Here is a 13580-nt window from a genome sequence, read left to right on the forward strand (position 1 = left end):
GGTCCCTTCCAGTAGAAGGGATACAGAAGGAGCACTAAGCTCTAAAACAGCAGTGCAAGCTTCCCTTCTTAGTCTCTAGAGATGCACTGGGTACCAGCCTTAGCTTTGCTACAGTGTTTGAACTCCTGAGCTAGGCCATGGCTGAAGAAAACATACGCAGAATTACCTTGCTAGGTTGGGGGTCAGACTTCAGTGGCCCCAGGAGATGTGGCTATTCTGACTTTAATGGCCTGAGTAATTACACCTGCCGTCACAACCCTGTTGTGGTATGTGGGTGTAGCTACTCTGGAGTGTAGTCATCCTGGCTACCACAAACCCAGCTAGTCATCTTAAATGCAATGCTTTTATTTATTTATTTATTATCTAGGATGGTACTAGAAATCCTTCACAGACAAGATCACCCAAGGCCCTGGCTTTGAAAGTAGGCATGTTCAGAAGTTGTTGGCGTGCTCTCCTAGACTAAAGATGCTGAACTAGGTGAATCACTACCCTCAAAGTATGAACCTCAGGCATTGGGGTACCGTCTCTGGTGCTTGTACAGTCCCAACAACAGTAATCGAATTCTAACTGTAGCCAGCATGGGAGCACTGAGTTAATTAGGGAGCCTGGCTACTAGCAGTAAAGCCTCCCTCGACTGTACTTCGCTGCATGCTGGTACAGCAGGGTTTTAGATTTGAAGCTGAAAAGACACTTTGTACAGCTCGATATCTGCACTTGGAGATGAGACTGCCTTACGGTAAGTCACTTGCATTGCCTTGTTCCAGCTGGTAATCTGTGTGCTGCCCTGGGAAACAGGGGGTCAGGCAGCTCGGGGAAACAAACCAGTGTCAGAGGCTGTTAAATTCGAAGGCAAAGTTTAACAGGGCAGCACAGCCTGAGTGGGGAAGGGCTGCCTCTGAGCTGGACAAACAGGTCACACGGGTTTCCAGACACTGTCCTCTGGGGGCAGAGCACGGGGAGCTGGATGCTCTCAGGTAGGAGCAGCACCAATACTTTGTAAGATCAAAGTTTAGCAGAGTTGGGGCTCCACCAAGTACAAGAGTGTTTAAGCTTTGTTTAGCAAAAGTCCACCAGATTAGTCACTAATTTAAGTTCTTTGCAGTTAATTAAATTCCTCCTACAAAGCACCACTGGTGTACATGAAATTCACAGTTTCTAACCCAAGATTAACAGCTTCACTTTGGTCCTTATTATCAATTTTCCTTTAGGGAGACACCAGCTTGGATATCATGATCTGACCATTTCTGCCCTGTTTAGGGAACAGAGGTCACATCCTGCTTCGTCTCTGTAGAGGCAACTCCTACTCTTCCTGTTGCCTCACTCGTTCTGTTGGTGTCCCTGCAGAATAGCAGGGGGAGTAGGAAGGAAGGAGAGCTAGTCCAGTACAAAACCTCATTCAACACACGGTCAAAGAAACCCAGCAACTGAACAATTTTATAAGAGAGTAAAACAGTAGAGCTCACTCACTTTGCTCACCTCAGTAACTGCAGAACAAAATCAGGAAAAAGGCAATAAATAAATCCTTTCTGCAACACCATTCTGTGTCAGATCTCACGCAGATCTCACGCATCTTTAGCCTGCAAACAGTAAAGTGAATACACTAGGAGAGCACGTCGACATTAGGAAATCAGGAGTGTTTTGGAGAATGGATTCTTCAGCAGGGGATACCTCAGGCATAGCTGGAAGGTCTGTGTCCAGTGTAGTGCAGCCTGATGGTGAGATGTGCTTACTCACCACGTTGCATGAGTGTTGTTTTGCGGATACTTGCCTAACAAGAGGTATGTCTTAGACCTCACGGGCTACGCTCTCTGTTCCCTTACACTGTCTTCCCACTTGTAAGTCAATTACACTTCACAGTTTGCTGAAGACTGTAATGTTCCTGATTTGAGACAGCAGGAAGGCTAACGAGGACACCATGGGACTGCAGAAAGAGAGGGGATTTGGAAGATAAGCTGTGTGGGTTTACATGTTTGTTTTCTGAGAAGGAAAGAGAGCTGATCAGGGAATTCTCACTTCCTAATGATGTACCCAGCCCTAGAGGAAAGATAAAGAAAACTCCTACAATCCATTGACTCCATTTTATTTTTGAGTTGTTTTAGGAGTCTTTTCTGGAGCTGAGTGGTGGGTGACCTGCTTTCTGCCTGGCAGCTGAATCTCAGCTATGCTTGCACAGATTTTTCATTGCTGCATTTCGTGACTCAGTGCATTGTGCATAGCACTCCAGAAGCATTCTCTAAAACTGATGAGCAAACTGAAAATCTCTGATCCCCACTGCATGGCAGAACATATGAAAGCTTTTCTTTTTTCCTCTTAAAATCTGAAATAAGGAAGCTAGGTTTATAGGTTCAAAGCATTTTGAACAGGGAGGTTTTGGTGTATTTTGTTCTTTCTGACAATGCTAAAATGCAATCTCATAGCAGCTTGTTAAAATAAAGCTGTTTTGCTGTTTTAAAAGACACTTTCAGAGAATGTGGCAAGTTGCCACATTCCAGTTAAGCAATTTCCTATAGTTGACATATTTTAGTTTTTTTAAAAAAGTGTGGCTTTCTCAGCCATCTCCCTCCTCCATTTTTACTCCAAGAACTAAAAAATCCCCAGACAAACAAAACTAAACCCCCCCCCCCCACAACACAGAACCCCCCAATGTATTAATACTTAAGACATTTGAGGTGAGTGTTCTTTGGGAAACCATGGAAGGCCAATATCCATCAGCAGCATGCTCATGTGCTCTGAGTCACTGTGTAGTGTAAAGTTCTTCTGGTTGTAAACACCTGATCTCTTAGAAACAAATGCTAACATGGAGTAGTGGGGAATATTTGATATCGAGTGTGGAGTAAAGAAAAATACTCTCTTTTAACACTTTTTTTCTTTCTGAATGGGTTACATATTTAGGATCCAGTTAATAGTGCAAAGCCCAGAGTTTTTATAGCTGCATCTCTTAGTTGCGCGGGAGAAATGTGTTCCTGGGGTACTACATGCTAGTAAAAAAAAAGTGCACGATGGATGAAAGAGGCACACAGCAGTAGAGAATCCACTCCCACCCAGGAGCTGAAGTCTGTCCAGCTGCATGACGCTAAATTATTTAGAGTTATAACTGCTGGCAGTACAAACATCTTTATGTAAAGAAATAAAAGCTTTTATGTCAATTGGTTTTTGTCTCCCCCCCTCCCCTTTATATGGCTCCTTGCCTGTTCTCCTCCAAGGATATTCAGATGCATTTAGAGAGTCAAAGACTCCACTGCTTTTGCCGAGAAGTTTCAGTGGCCATAGTGCTGGTAGCAGAAGTTTGGAGCAAACTCTGCGTGTCTCATTGTGAGAACAGAACATGAAGCCTTGGCTCTGGTGACTGTAGCATACATGGCAAACTTGAATTTTTGAGAACTGTGGCTTTTTTGGAAGTGGTATTTTCCTTCATGAGGGTAGATTTGCCTTTTTCTACTGCAGCAGACCTCAAAAGCAACTCGGTAATGGCATTTTTGGGAATCCTACCCTTACAGATTTCAGCTTGTGATAGAGGAATGAACAGGTAGTTGTTCAACCACATGAAGCAGCACTGCAGTATTTGATGCTGTGGTACACTTTAAAGTAGTGAGGCTCACTTAAAACGCCGTGCTCTCACTCCCTGAAGCAGGGGGGTAGCAGTAACTGCCTTGCCGTGTTCAGTGGTAGATGCATGTCCTGTGAAAACAGGTTTCGGCAGATGCATTTAAAAACTGGGTAATTGATTTAAGAACATTCGCTGAGTAGTTGAAAAGGAAGAAAAGCAGGCAAGTCCTCAAACTAGTGAGTAATGCTAGAGCTTCCTATTTTTGGGTGACTGTGCTCAGTCCTCTCCCTTTGTCTTATCAATTGAAGAAACTGATTAGCAGTGGCAGTGTCGTAGAGACAAGATTCAACGTGCAGGGATTTTTGCAGGCAAGCTATGGAAACGGACTCCAGAACATGAAACACTAGGCTGAGGAGCAGCTTGGGCAGCCAAAGTATTGAGCTACCAAATGCCAACCCCAAGGCTCTAATGTCAACGGTGCTGCTGGGGTAAGGGACAACACAGACAGGACCTAATCCAGCATTCGGGGAAATCAGTGAATCTGGGAAATCGGTTTCAGATAACTTCAGTATTCTTTGAATCAGGTCACAGCTGGAAAGCTAATAATAGTATGCTGCTCATTCTTTGCACTTTCAAGATTCTACTGTAAACACTCTAGTTGAATTTATAAATCCCCTTTGCCAAAACACAAAAGAGAAATAAGACTGTGAAGAAAGGATGGAGGTAGGAAGTTTTTTGGTTTAAGATGTTTTGGATTCACAAACTGGATACTAAAGAAAGGCTACTGATACTTGGGGAATCCTGCTGTTTTGTTCACTCATCATGTATGTGGTGGCTGAGCAAATCCCAAGTTCTGCATCTGTGGGGATCCTCAGGAGAGCTGAGCTTTGGAAGGAGAGCTGATTTGTTCTATTTTCAAACTACCATCTGAAGCAGTTATTAGGAAAGCTGTATGTGGGCACTGACTCTGTGCCTGTGAGATAGGTAAGAAGCTATCTGCTGCGCTGCTGGATCCCTCAGACATTTGTCTGCCCTTGTTACTCAGGAAGAGTACTACATGCAGGAGGAATTACTCCCAGCAGCGTTTGTATCACACCTAGCAGGAGGTGTAGTAGAGTACCAGCGGCATTTAGAGTCTTCCATTGTACAGGTGTGGCGTTTCAGTTTTCAAAAGCATCCTAGGAAAGTCAGTATTTTCAGTAATGCTGAACTTATTCATGTCCCTTTTGGAAAGATCAAGATTAAATACTATAAATGAAAGGAGTCTGAAAAAAAAAAACCCAGCACTGAGTGATCTTTGTAGAATAGTGAAGAGTTGGTTGGCTGCAGTGAAAAATCTTCAAGCTTAAGGAATGAATTTGTATCCAGCACTCAGAACTGTCAGTTTGCAGGCAGAAAAATACAACATAGAATCCCTTTGTCTTTCCTCTGCTCCTTAGGAAGGGAGTGTTTCCATTACAAAATAGCATACAGGCTTGTTACAATGGCTTTTTATTTTCTCATAAGCAGGCACATTTTTCTCTTGTTTCTGGTTGCTGTCACTCAGCGGAGTCCCTCCTCTGGTGCACTCATGTGAGCAAGAGATGGAGCAGAAATCCTGAAGCCCCGAGACTGCTGAACTTCTCCAGTGGATAATCAGAGGAGATGGTTTAAGACAAAAGGGATCAAACTAAGAACATGTAATGCAAAAGGAGGGATGCCGAAGTATTTGGAAAAGTGTTTGCTAAGGAGAGTGTATAGCATGAAAAGTGACAGATGTACAAAATTGCAAAGCTCAATAGAATAATGGAATGAAGGAGAACAAGTGTATAAATCACGCTGCAGAACTGTTTCTACAGGATGATGCTCCGGGATTGTTTTCTGAATCTTGGAGAGATCAGGACTTCTGGGTGGAAATGATGGCAAATGTGAGAACTTTCCTGCTCCAAAGACCTTTTTCCAGTCCCCAACTGGAGTGAAAAGTCAGGCTCAGATTTTCACTAATTCTGTATAAAATATTTAAGCAAAATGTTTAAATTCTGATCCTGAACTGAAACTTTTCCTTTCATTATACATTTAATGCAGAAGTAAAATCTTTTTAAATGCAGTTTTTTATTAGAAAAATATATTTTGGGAACTTTTATTTGTTTCCATGGAATGCTTTGAAAGTGAGAAACTTACCTAACACACTTTCATGGGTAAGTCTTGGTTTTAACAAACCCTTTGTGACAATACACTTCTCTTAAACAAACAAAAACAAAGACAAAAACAACCCAAAAAGTCCTTTTCTGACTAGGCACAGAAATGAAAGTGCTGTGTGGAGGTTTTGTGGAAATTCACAGAAGTAATGGATATTGTTCCTGGCTGAAAGATGCTAAACTTGGAGCCTGTTGTCTTTGCATGTGTGTGTGATCGTTTTTCAGGTGGTGATTAGTCTATCCAGGCTGTGGTCTGATGCCAGGTGGCTGTTGCAGCGCTGTCTGTTGGATGGCCAGTTGGTGCTTAGCAATCTCCTGTGTATTTTTCCTCATACAGCTATTTCTGGGTCAGCAACTAGATTTTCCTCCATTTTCTAAGCGGGCAGAACATGATTTAGATGAAAGTCCCAAGAGTCACAAATAAAAAATACTCTTTTGTGGGGTGGGAATCTGGATTCAGGTGTCTCCACTCGAAATACTATATTTGTACTTAAAATAATGGTTGAAATCCTGTGGAGCTATGTAAGCAAATGTTAACCAGTGAGACAGCCCCGAAGAGATTCTGGGAAAACCAAAATGTGAGCAGTGAGCCATGGCAGCTTTCTCATGCAGTGTCTGTGAACAGAGAAATGTGACCCCAGTCCTTGCCAAAATAGCTCCATTCTTTCTAGTGGGAAGATAATAATTTGGAGCATTTCACAGGATAAGGTTTCTTAGGAAAGATTTCCCAGGGTGCAGAGACATAATGTCGTCAGCTCTAGACCTGCAACCTGCTCCTACATAGACTTAAACTTTTTCTGTATAAACCTCTTCCCCAAAGTCCAGCCCGGGAGCAGTTTGGGGAAGGGATCTCAGGAGATCCTTTCTGCTGTCTTGCCAAAGGCATGAGTAGCTCTGCCTAGTCCATTTCTGACAGATGCCTGTTTAGTTGTTGTTAAAGACCTTGTCTGAGGGCCAAGACTGTTGAACTAGGCTTTGTGAAGCCTTAGCTGTTGACTAGGTTCCAGACTGATGGTGATACTCTTCCAGATGGTCACCCAGTTTATTTGAGCTGGTTGAGATTTGGCTACCTGAGAACAGATACAGGATCCGGGGACCCTGTGGAAGGAATCAGATGAGTGAGAACAGGAGGTGTGCTGTGCTTGGACACAAGTATTCTTCATAGCAGGGTAAATCCATAAGCCTCCTAAATGGCACGTGCACTGATTTAATGAGTGGATGGAAAACCCTACCAGATCTGTGGGCCAGTTTGGAGTAACGATATCCCTCAGTATCTGCTTTGTGCAGGAGCAGGTATTAGTCTGCCTGTGCTCCATATGGAAATACAGTTAAGCCTAATGAAGCATGGCTGAGCTGCAGAAGCTAGATGGGTGCTGGAGAGAAGGCTGAGCTGAGAGGAGGCTGAGCTGCAGATCTGATGTGGCAGCAGCAGGGTTGTGCTCAGCAAATGGTAAGTACAGTTCTTAGGCTCGCAGAGCACTCTCTATCATTCTGTTGCAGTTGCATGTCCTCAGGTTATAAAGGAAGGGGGAGGGCTTTCATTTCTAGTGTGCAGTGGGTGTGAAATCTTTGATATTTAAGCAAAGGACTGTTCCTGCAGCTGCATTAGGCTCGGATGCCTCCCTAGGATGAAATCTTTGAAGAGAATCGTGTTATCAGGAACAGGGAACCACTTGATTGTGCAGTTCATCCGCCCACTCTTAGCTGGGGAGGCCTCAACTGAGTGTTTACAGCTCTCAGACACTGGGATTGTGAAAAAGAAAGTAGGGAAGAGAAAAAGGGGTGGTATGTGGCCTCCAAGTGACCCAGAAATGATGCTGTCTGCATCATCTGACAAAGCAGAAATAACATACTGTAGTGTTTGGGCAGTGGCTATTGTGTCAGCCTCAGGCATGACTGAAGGTTCAAAGGAGAATCCATCCATCTGGTGTTCCACCTCTCCCCAGCCCTCTACCTCTCTGTGCTTTTACTAATTTCTCTTAAGGCTTTTTTTTCTCCTCTCCCAGAGCACACCTTGTCTGTACACTTTTCTGCTGGCTTGTGCTGGGTCCTGTTTTGCTGGGTTTGTTTAGCAATGCATTGAGAAACTGTTTCCTTTTATAAGCAAACCCAAAGGTTCTTCAGTCAGGCCAGGTTGTGCAGAAGCAGCAGGCTGACAGTTGTTTCTGCGTGGAGGTCGCAGCAAGACTGGCTTCAGAACTCCACGCTAGACCCTCCGCGCCCGCACTGCGGCACGCCGCTGCCTGCCGTGGTACCCTGAGCGCAGCATCGCTCGGGGTGCTTGTTCCCATCCGTGGCATCGTCCTGATTCCCTCTGCTCTTCAGAAGCTCCATCGCAGTCAATGCTGCCATGATCCAGTGATTAGATCAGAGGACTGAAAGTTAGGTCTTTTGGGACCTGTTTTCAGAACTGCTCCTTGACTTTGTACAAATTATTTTTAATCCTTCTTCCTCTCTTTCTTCTTTTTAATGAGGTGCTACCAGGCAGGGTCTTGTGGGTATGTTAATGTTTGTAAGTTGGTTTTTAGCACTGAAAGCAGTGGCACTGTTCTGCAAGCTGTCTTTTTCAAAGGGGGCTGTGCCTGTGGTCCAGCATAGCGTACCTGCTGCCTTTGACTGCACTGGTATCATCACAGGAAACAGACCCCAGGGAGCCAGCGCTCTGGCTGCTGTTTTGGCAGAGCCAGAACTCAAAGCCAGGCCTCGCATCGCGGACAGGAGTTGGGCTCACTCTGCCATGCTTCCTTGCTGAGCCAGCTGGGTGCAAGTAAGTGAATGTGAACTCCACAGACTACAGGTCAGTAACTGACATGTACACCAGCTCTTTTTCTCAGATACCATCTCAAATAAACAAATGAAGCTCTTACCAGATGTTTCTTTGTAATGTTTTATCTGCTGTCTTGGCTTTACTCATATATGGCTGGTGAAGATACATGTTAAAATGTCATCCTTTAGTGGATTCACTTAAGTTGTTTTGGAGGGCAAAGCCATGTGGGTGACAAATTGATTGACCTAATTTTTTAGGATACAAATAATTCCTTGAAATATTTTTTGCCTCTTTTCCTCTTATTTTGGGTTGTGCATTTTGTTTCTGTGCAGCTCTTGTCCTTGCCTTGAAAAGAGCTGTTTGAATTCCATGCTGGATTCCAGGTAGCTTTGAAGTTTGGGAGATTATAAGACTTTCCAGCTGAATCCTACATCGTCTGAGTGTTCCTAATGAAAGCACAGATAGGAAGGATGGTTTTCTGTGTGGTTGAACAAAATGTTCTGTGATCAGATTTGGATGAGTTTTCACTGCAAAATGAGCGTATGTCATGTTAAAAAGGTACAGACCCACTCTCTCCATTTCAGCAGGCAAATTTAGTTTTAAACCAGTCAAAACCAGGCATTGGTTTAGTTCTTCCTGCACTGGAAGGGGAACAGCCCACATTGTTATAAGGTTTCTTTATACGCGTGCAACAAGCCAGTCCTCTGAACATGGAGGGGAAATGAGAATCTCTGAGACTTCAGTAGCTGCTTGGTGATGCTGTGATCAGATGATGATAACAGTTCACATAGCCGGGGGCATTCAAATGAGTCAGCTGCTTAAAGCTGAAGTTCACAGAAGGAGCAGCTGGGTGTTGGGCTGTGTGGCACACAGGAGCTGCAGTGACAGTTGGTTTCTCGTTAGTTGAAGGGTACTGCAGACCGTCCCGTCCCGTTGAATGAGAACTGTTCAGGATGGCTGACTGAGCAGCAGGCCTTGCAGGCACGCATGAAGTGGCTTGCCCTGTCTGCAGATCCCTGGCAGAGCTGAGACTAGAAGCTGTCTTGTGATCCTCCATCCATCTGCTCCTGGCTCCGTGCACAGTCTGCGGGACAGACCAGAAAAACCTCAGCACTATTTCTGCATAATGATTCTTTGGCCTTATTCTTGGCTCCTCAGGTCGGGCACTTCGTCCTTGCGTATTTCTTTGGGTCTCCTCTGGCCCCGGATAAGCATTCGGGCTCACAAACCGTGATTTCTGTGATTACTGCGTACCAGGGAAGGTTCTGCTCTGGACACACTGCATTTCAGTCCTAACTGGAGAAACCAACCAGCATTTCTACTGATTTGGTCTTCACTACTTTCTACCAACTTGGTTTTCCCTCCGTGTTCCTGTGGTGTCCTGGTGACTTACTCTGTTGTGATCATCTGTCCAAAACCCGGGAAGGAAGTTCTGCCTTTATGGCCATTTCCAAGATGAGAATCTGAGGCAGAGTGGATAGTGACAATCACATCTCAGAAGTGCCAAGCAGTTGCCCTCATCGCTGGCTGTGCTGAGGAGCGAGCAGCCGCGCGTGCCTGGCACTAGCGAGGTGTGTCATCGTGCCGGCCATCTGCACGGGGGACTTCTGAGCTCTAGGTCAGACCACAGGTTCTTCCCCAGCTCTCCTCTTTCATACCTCAAAGCAAGCAACCTCGATACAGAATAGTTTGTATCTAGTTCTTTCCTTTGCCTGGATCAACTCAGTTGCACCTTTTTTTTCTTTTTAAACTCAGATGACTTTGAGAAGTGTCCTGAAGTACACTCACATGGCTGCTGGAGCCTCCATGGCTGCTCAGATCTTTATCGGTTTCTCACATGGTTGCTGAGCATGACTTCAGAGATAAATTTGGCAAGTCACATTCTGACCTTTTTATGTTCTCTTCAGTGCTCAGGTTGCTCAAGGGTTTTTTGTTGTTGTTGTTGTCTGACTTGGGGTTTGTCTATATAATGGCACTGGGGAAAATAGGCAAGAGTCAGCTAAAGGTGTGAAGTGAATCCACTTTCACTGGATGCCTTAAAATAACTCCTCTTACTTTCCCCAGTGTCCCATGCAGATAAACACCAAGATCAGAAGTTTTGTCCTCTGTTTCAGGAGGTAGAAATGCAGAACCCCCCTCCCTGTATGATACTGATGCAGCTGATGCAGTGTCCTGCTACAGCAGGAGCTCTTGTCTGACGCTTTGCAGAGCGCTCCCTTGCCCTCTGGGTCCTGTTCTTGGCAGGAGGTTAATAGAGGAGTTCCTTCCTGATTAATTCCTGTCTGAAGGAAGATAAGTGATTTGCATTTCTCTTAGCCACAGGTAAGAGCTGGGTCATACATTGATCTGATCCTTTTAAAACTTCAGCCACCAGCTTGTTAAAGTGCAAGGCAGTAAGTGGCTGAGGGCTTGGAAGTATTGCTGTAAGCTCGTATTTACCGCCAAGTGCTGCCAGACTCCCTGAGATCTCATCTCCTGGGACAGGAGAAGTAGGATCTGCTCTTGAACATGAGCTTGATTTGTTGATTAAATAATGACAGTTGTTTGGTTTGAGTATTGCAAAAAACCCTCTTCTAAACATCGTATATGTTTCAAGTCATCAAGAAGAGTTGTAGGCATCAGCGAGCAGAACATTATTAAGTTTTGTGAAAGCTTGAAAACATTTGGTTGTGAAATCTACGAGTGAATCAAACTTGGTCTCACACTATTGATACTCTGAAAGAATCCTGGCAGGCACTTCAGTATAGCAGAGTCCTTCTGGGGGTCCCCACATTGTTTAATTTCCATTCTGGGCCTCAGTTTCCCTTTTTTGTGAATTTAAAATCATTTTTCTCACAGCATTTATAAGGTATTCCAAGAGATGTGGATTAAAAGCATGAGAATAAGCTAGGGAGGACGTAAGAAAAATGCAGACTCTTCTATCCTCTGCTCCTTTCTCCCTGTTTATTTGGATCAATTGCATTGAATTCCATCTGATTGGTTTTTGGCCAAGTGCAAAAGCCTGCAATAGGTTTAATGTGCTTGCCTCTTAATGACTTCTGGAATAAGATGCCACTTTTCTAAGCGAGAATAAAACGTAATTGACAAGAAGCTGAGAGACAGTTGACCCCCAAATGCTTGAAACTTAATTTATCTCATTAGGGACCATAACTAGTAAATGAAGTTAGAATGTGATTCTGATCAATTAACCAGAGATTAGAAATATTTGGGCTGCAGGTTGAATACTGAATTCTTCCAACTCATGCTGGTAAGATCTCATTGCTTGCCAAGGACTCCTGAATTTTGCACCCTGATGTCAGTTAACTAGTTTTACAGATGCCATTGCTTCCTTGTGCTGTGTCTGCAACTGAAGAGCTTGTGTGTGTTTGGTTTTTGTTCGCAGTCATTTAAACTCCCATCTGTTGGCTTGAGGTCATGGATACGGGCAAAATTTTATCTCATGAGAGCTGCTGTTTATTTTATAGAAATAAATAAAAAACTACGAGCTTGGCAGTTTTTTGCTAAACACCTTGGGCCTGATTCTCACATTGCTATAAAGGAATATTCATTTAAAAAGTGCTGTGAGGAGGAGACAGACGTGCATCCAGAACCATGCCTTGCAGTTCTTGGAGCAAATGAGAACTGGGTGTCCTGGCCACCAGCTACGCCAGAGAGAGAGGAGTAAACAGTGATTTACTCCAGCTGCTCCCTATCCTGTCCCTGTTCTTGTTCGTTCCCATCTCGGGGCTTGAAGGCAGTTGGGGTGTCGCTGCTGCTGCTCTGGGGTTTGCCATTTGTGATGGGTAGGATGTGCCGTTTGGCAAGCAGGCAGTGAACAGTTTACTAGTGGCTTTATCTCTCCGTCTAGTTTGTGGTTGCAGACCTGCGTGGTGTTTGTGGGTTTGTATGTGCGTCACTGAACCCAGAAGTTTTATTATATTCTCAGAAAAGGGTTTTGCAACAGCTCAGCTATTAAAGCCAAACCATGTAGTTTAGTTAAAAGTCTGGGCAGGAAATAACAAAATGAAATTCATCCTAGGGGAGAAGCGTGGTGCATGTAGGGTGGGAAGAGAATGCACATATACTATTTATAGGACTAGAGGAAAACAAATTTGGGCTTGAAGAGTAAATGCGAAGGAGTTATCATGGGAAAACCAGACTTGGCAATCTGAGATACTCAGATCTGTGCTGGCAGACTACTGTCCCATTTTTGAGAATTATATTTTTGTTATATCCCAGTGAAGAAGAGAAGTGTGACATCAAAATCTGTGCTGTATAGAGTACCTCCCAGCAGTGTCCTTCAGGAGTTTATGCTGTGGATGAGACTTGTCAAGTGAAAATATTTGATCCTGTATTTTTTTTAAGCAGTATGAAAATAGCTGGAGACAGTGCCCGCCCCAGGGAGTTTGTGTGCTACAAGCAGGCAGAGCCACATGTGGGATGGAGGAGGAGACAGATTATTCAATTTGTTCATGGTCAGACAGCAGGTCAGTGGCAGAGCGAGGAGTGGAGTCCAGCTCTCTGGAGCCCAGGTCTGTTCTCACTCACTAAATATCATGCTCTGGTGTTCCATGGAAACTGGGGAGGAGAATTCTGTGGGGAATGCAAGAATAGTGACCATGGCTCAGGAATACCCGTCATCAAAGCAGCACGCTGGCCTCGTGATACTACAGACTGTAGCAGGATAATGTGGGGTCATACAGTTTTTGGTATCATTTCTTTTACTTGTGATTTTTAATTTAGAAGTTGATGCTAAGTCCTTCTTGCCTTCCACAGTGGTTTTTGGAAGAGATTCCCACACATTTTTTTTGCCACTGTCAGTGCTTGCAGTTCCCTGCTTTACGCTGGGTCATGTGCTACTTGTAAGGAATTTCCATCTAATTAGTGTTACATATAACTAAGCTCTAACTAAGCGGAGCTCTAGCTTTAGAGAGTATGCTGATATCTCATCCTTCTTCCAGGAAGATAAATCTTGCCTGATGGAAGGTCCTACGCTGAAATAACAGATTACAATCGGACTGAGGAGCCGAGCTGCTACTTCTCCACATAGGCCTGCTAGGGCTGGCTGTACCAGTTTCAAAATCACTGTGCAAACAATCTCACTTCTTTC

This window comes from Antrostomus carolinensis, unplaced genomic scaffold, assembly GCF_000700745.2.
Source record: "Antrostomus carolinensis isolate BGI_N321 unplaced genomic scaffold, ASM70074v2 scaffold8907, whole genome shotgun sequence".
NCBI lineage: Eukaryota > Metazoa > Chordata > Aves > Caprimulgiformes > Caprimulgidae > Antrostomus > Antrostomus carolinensis.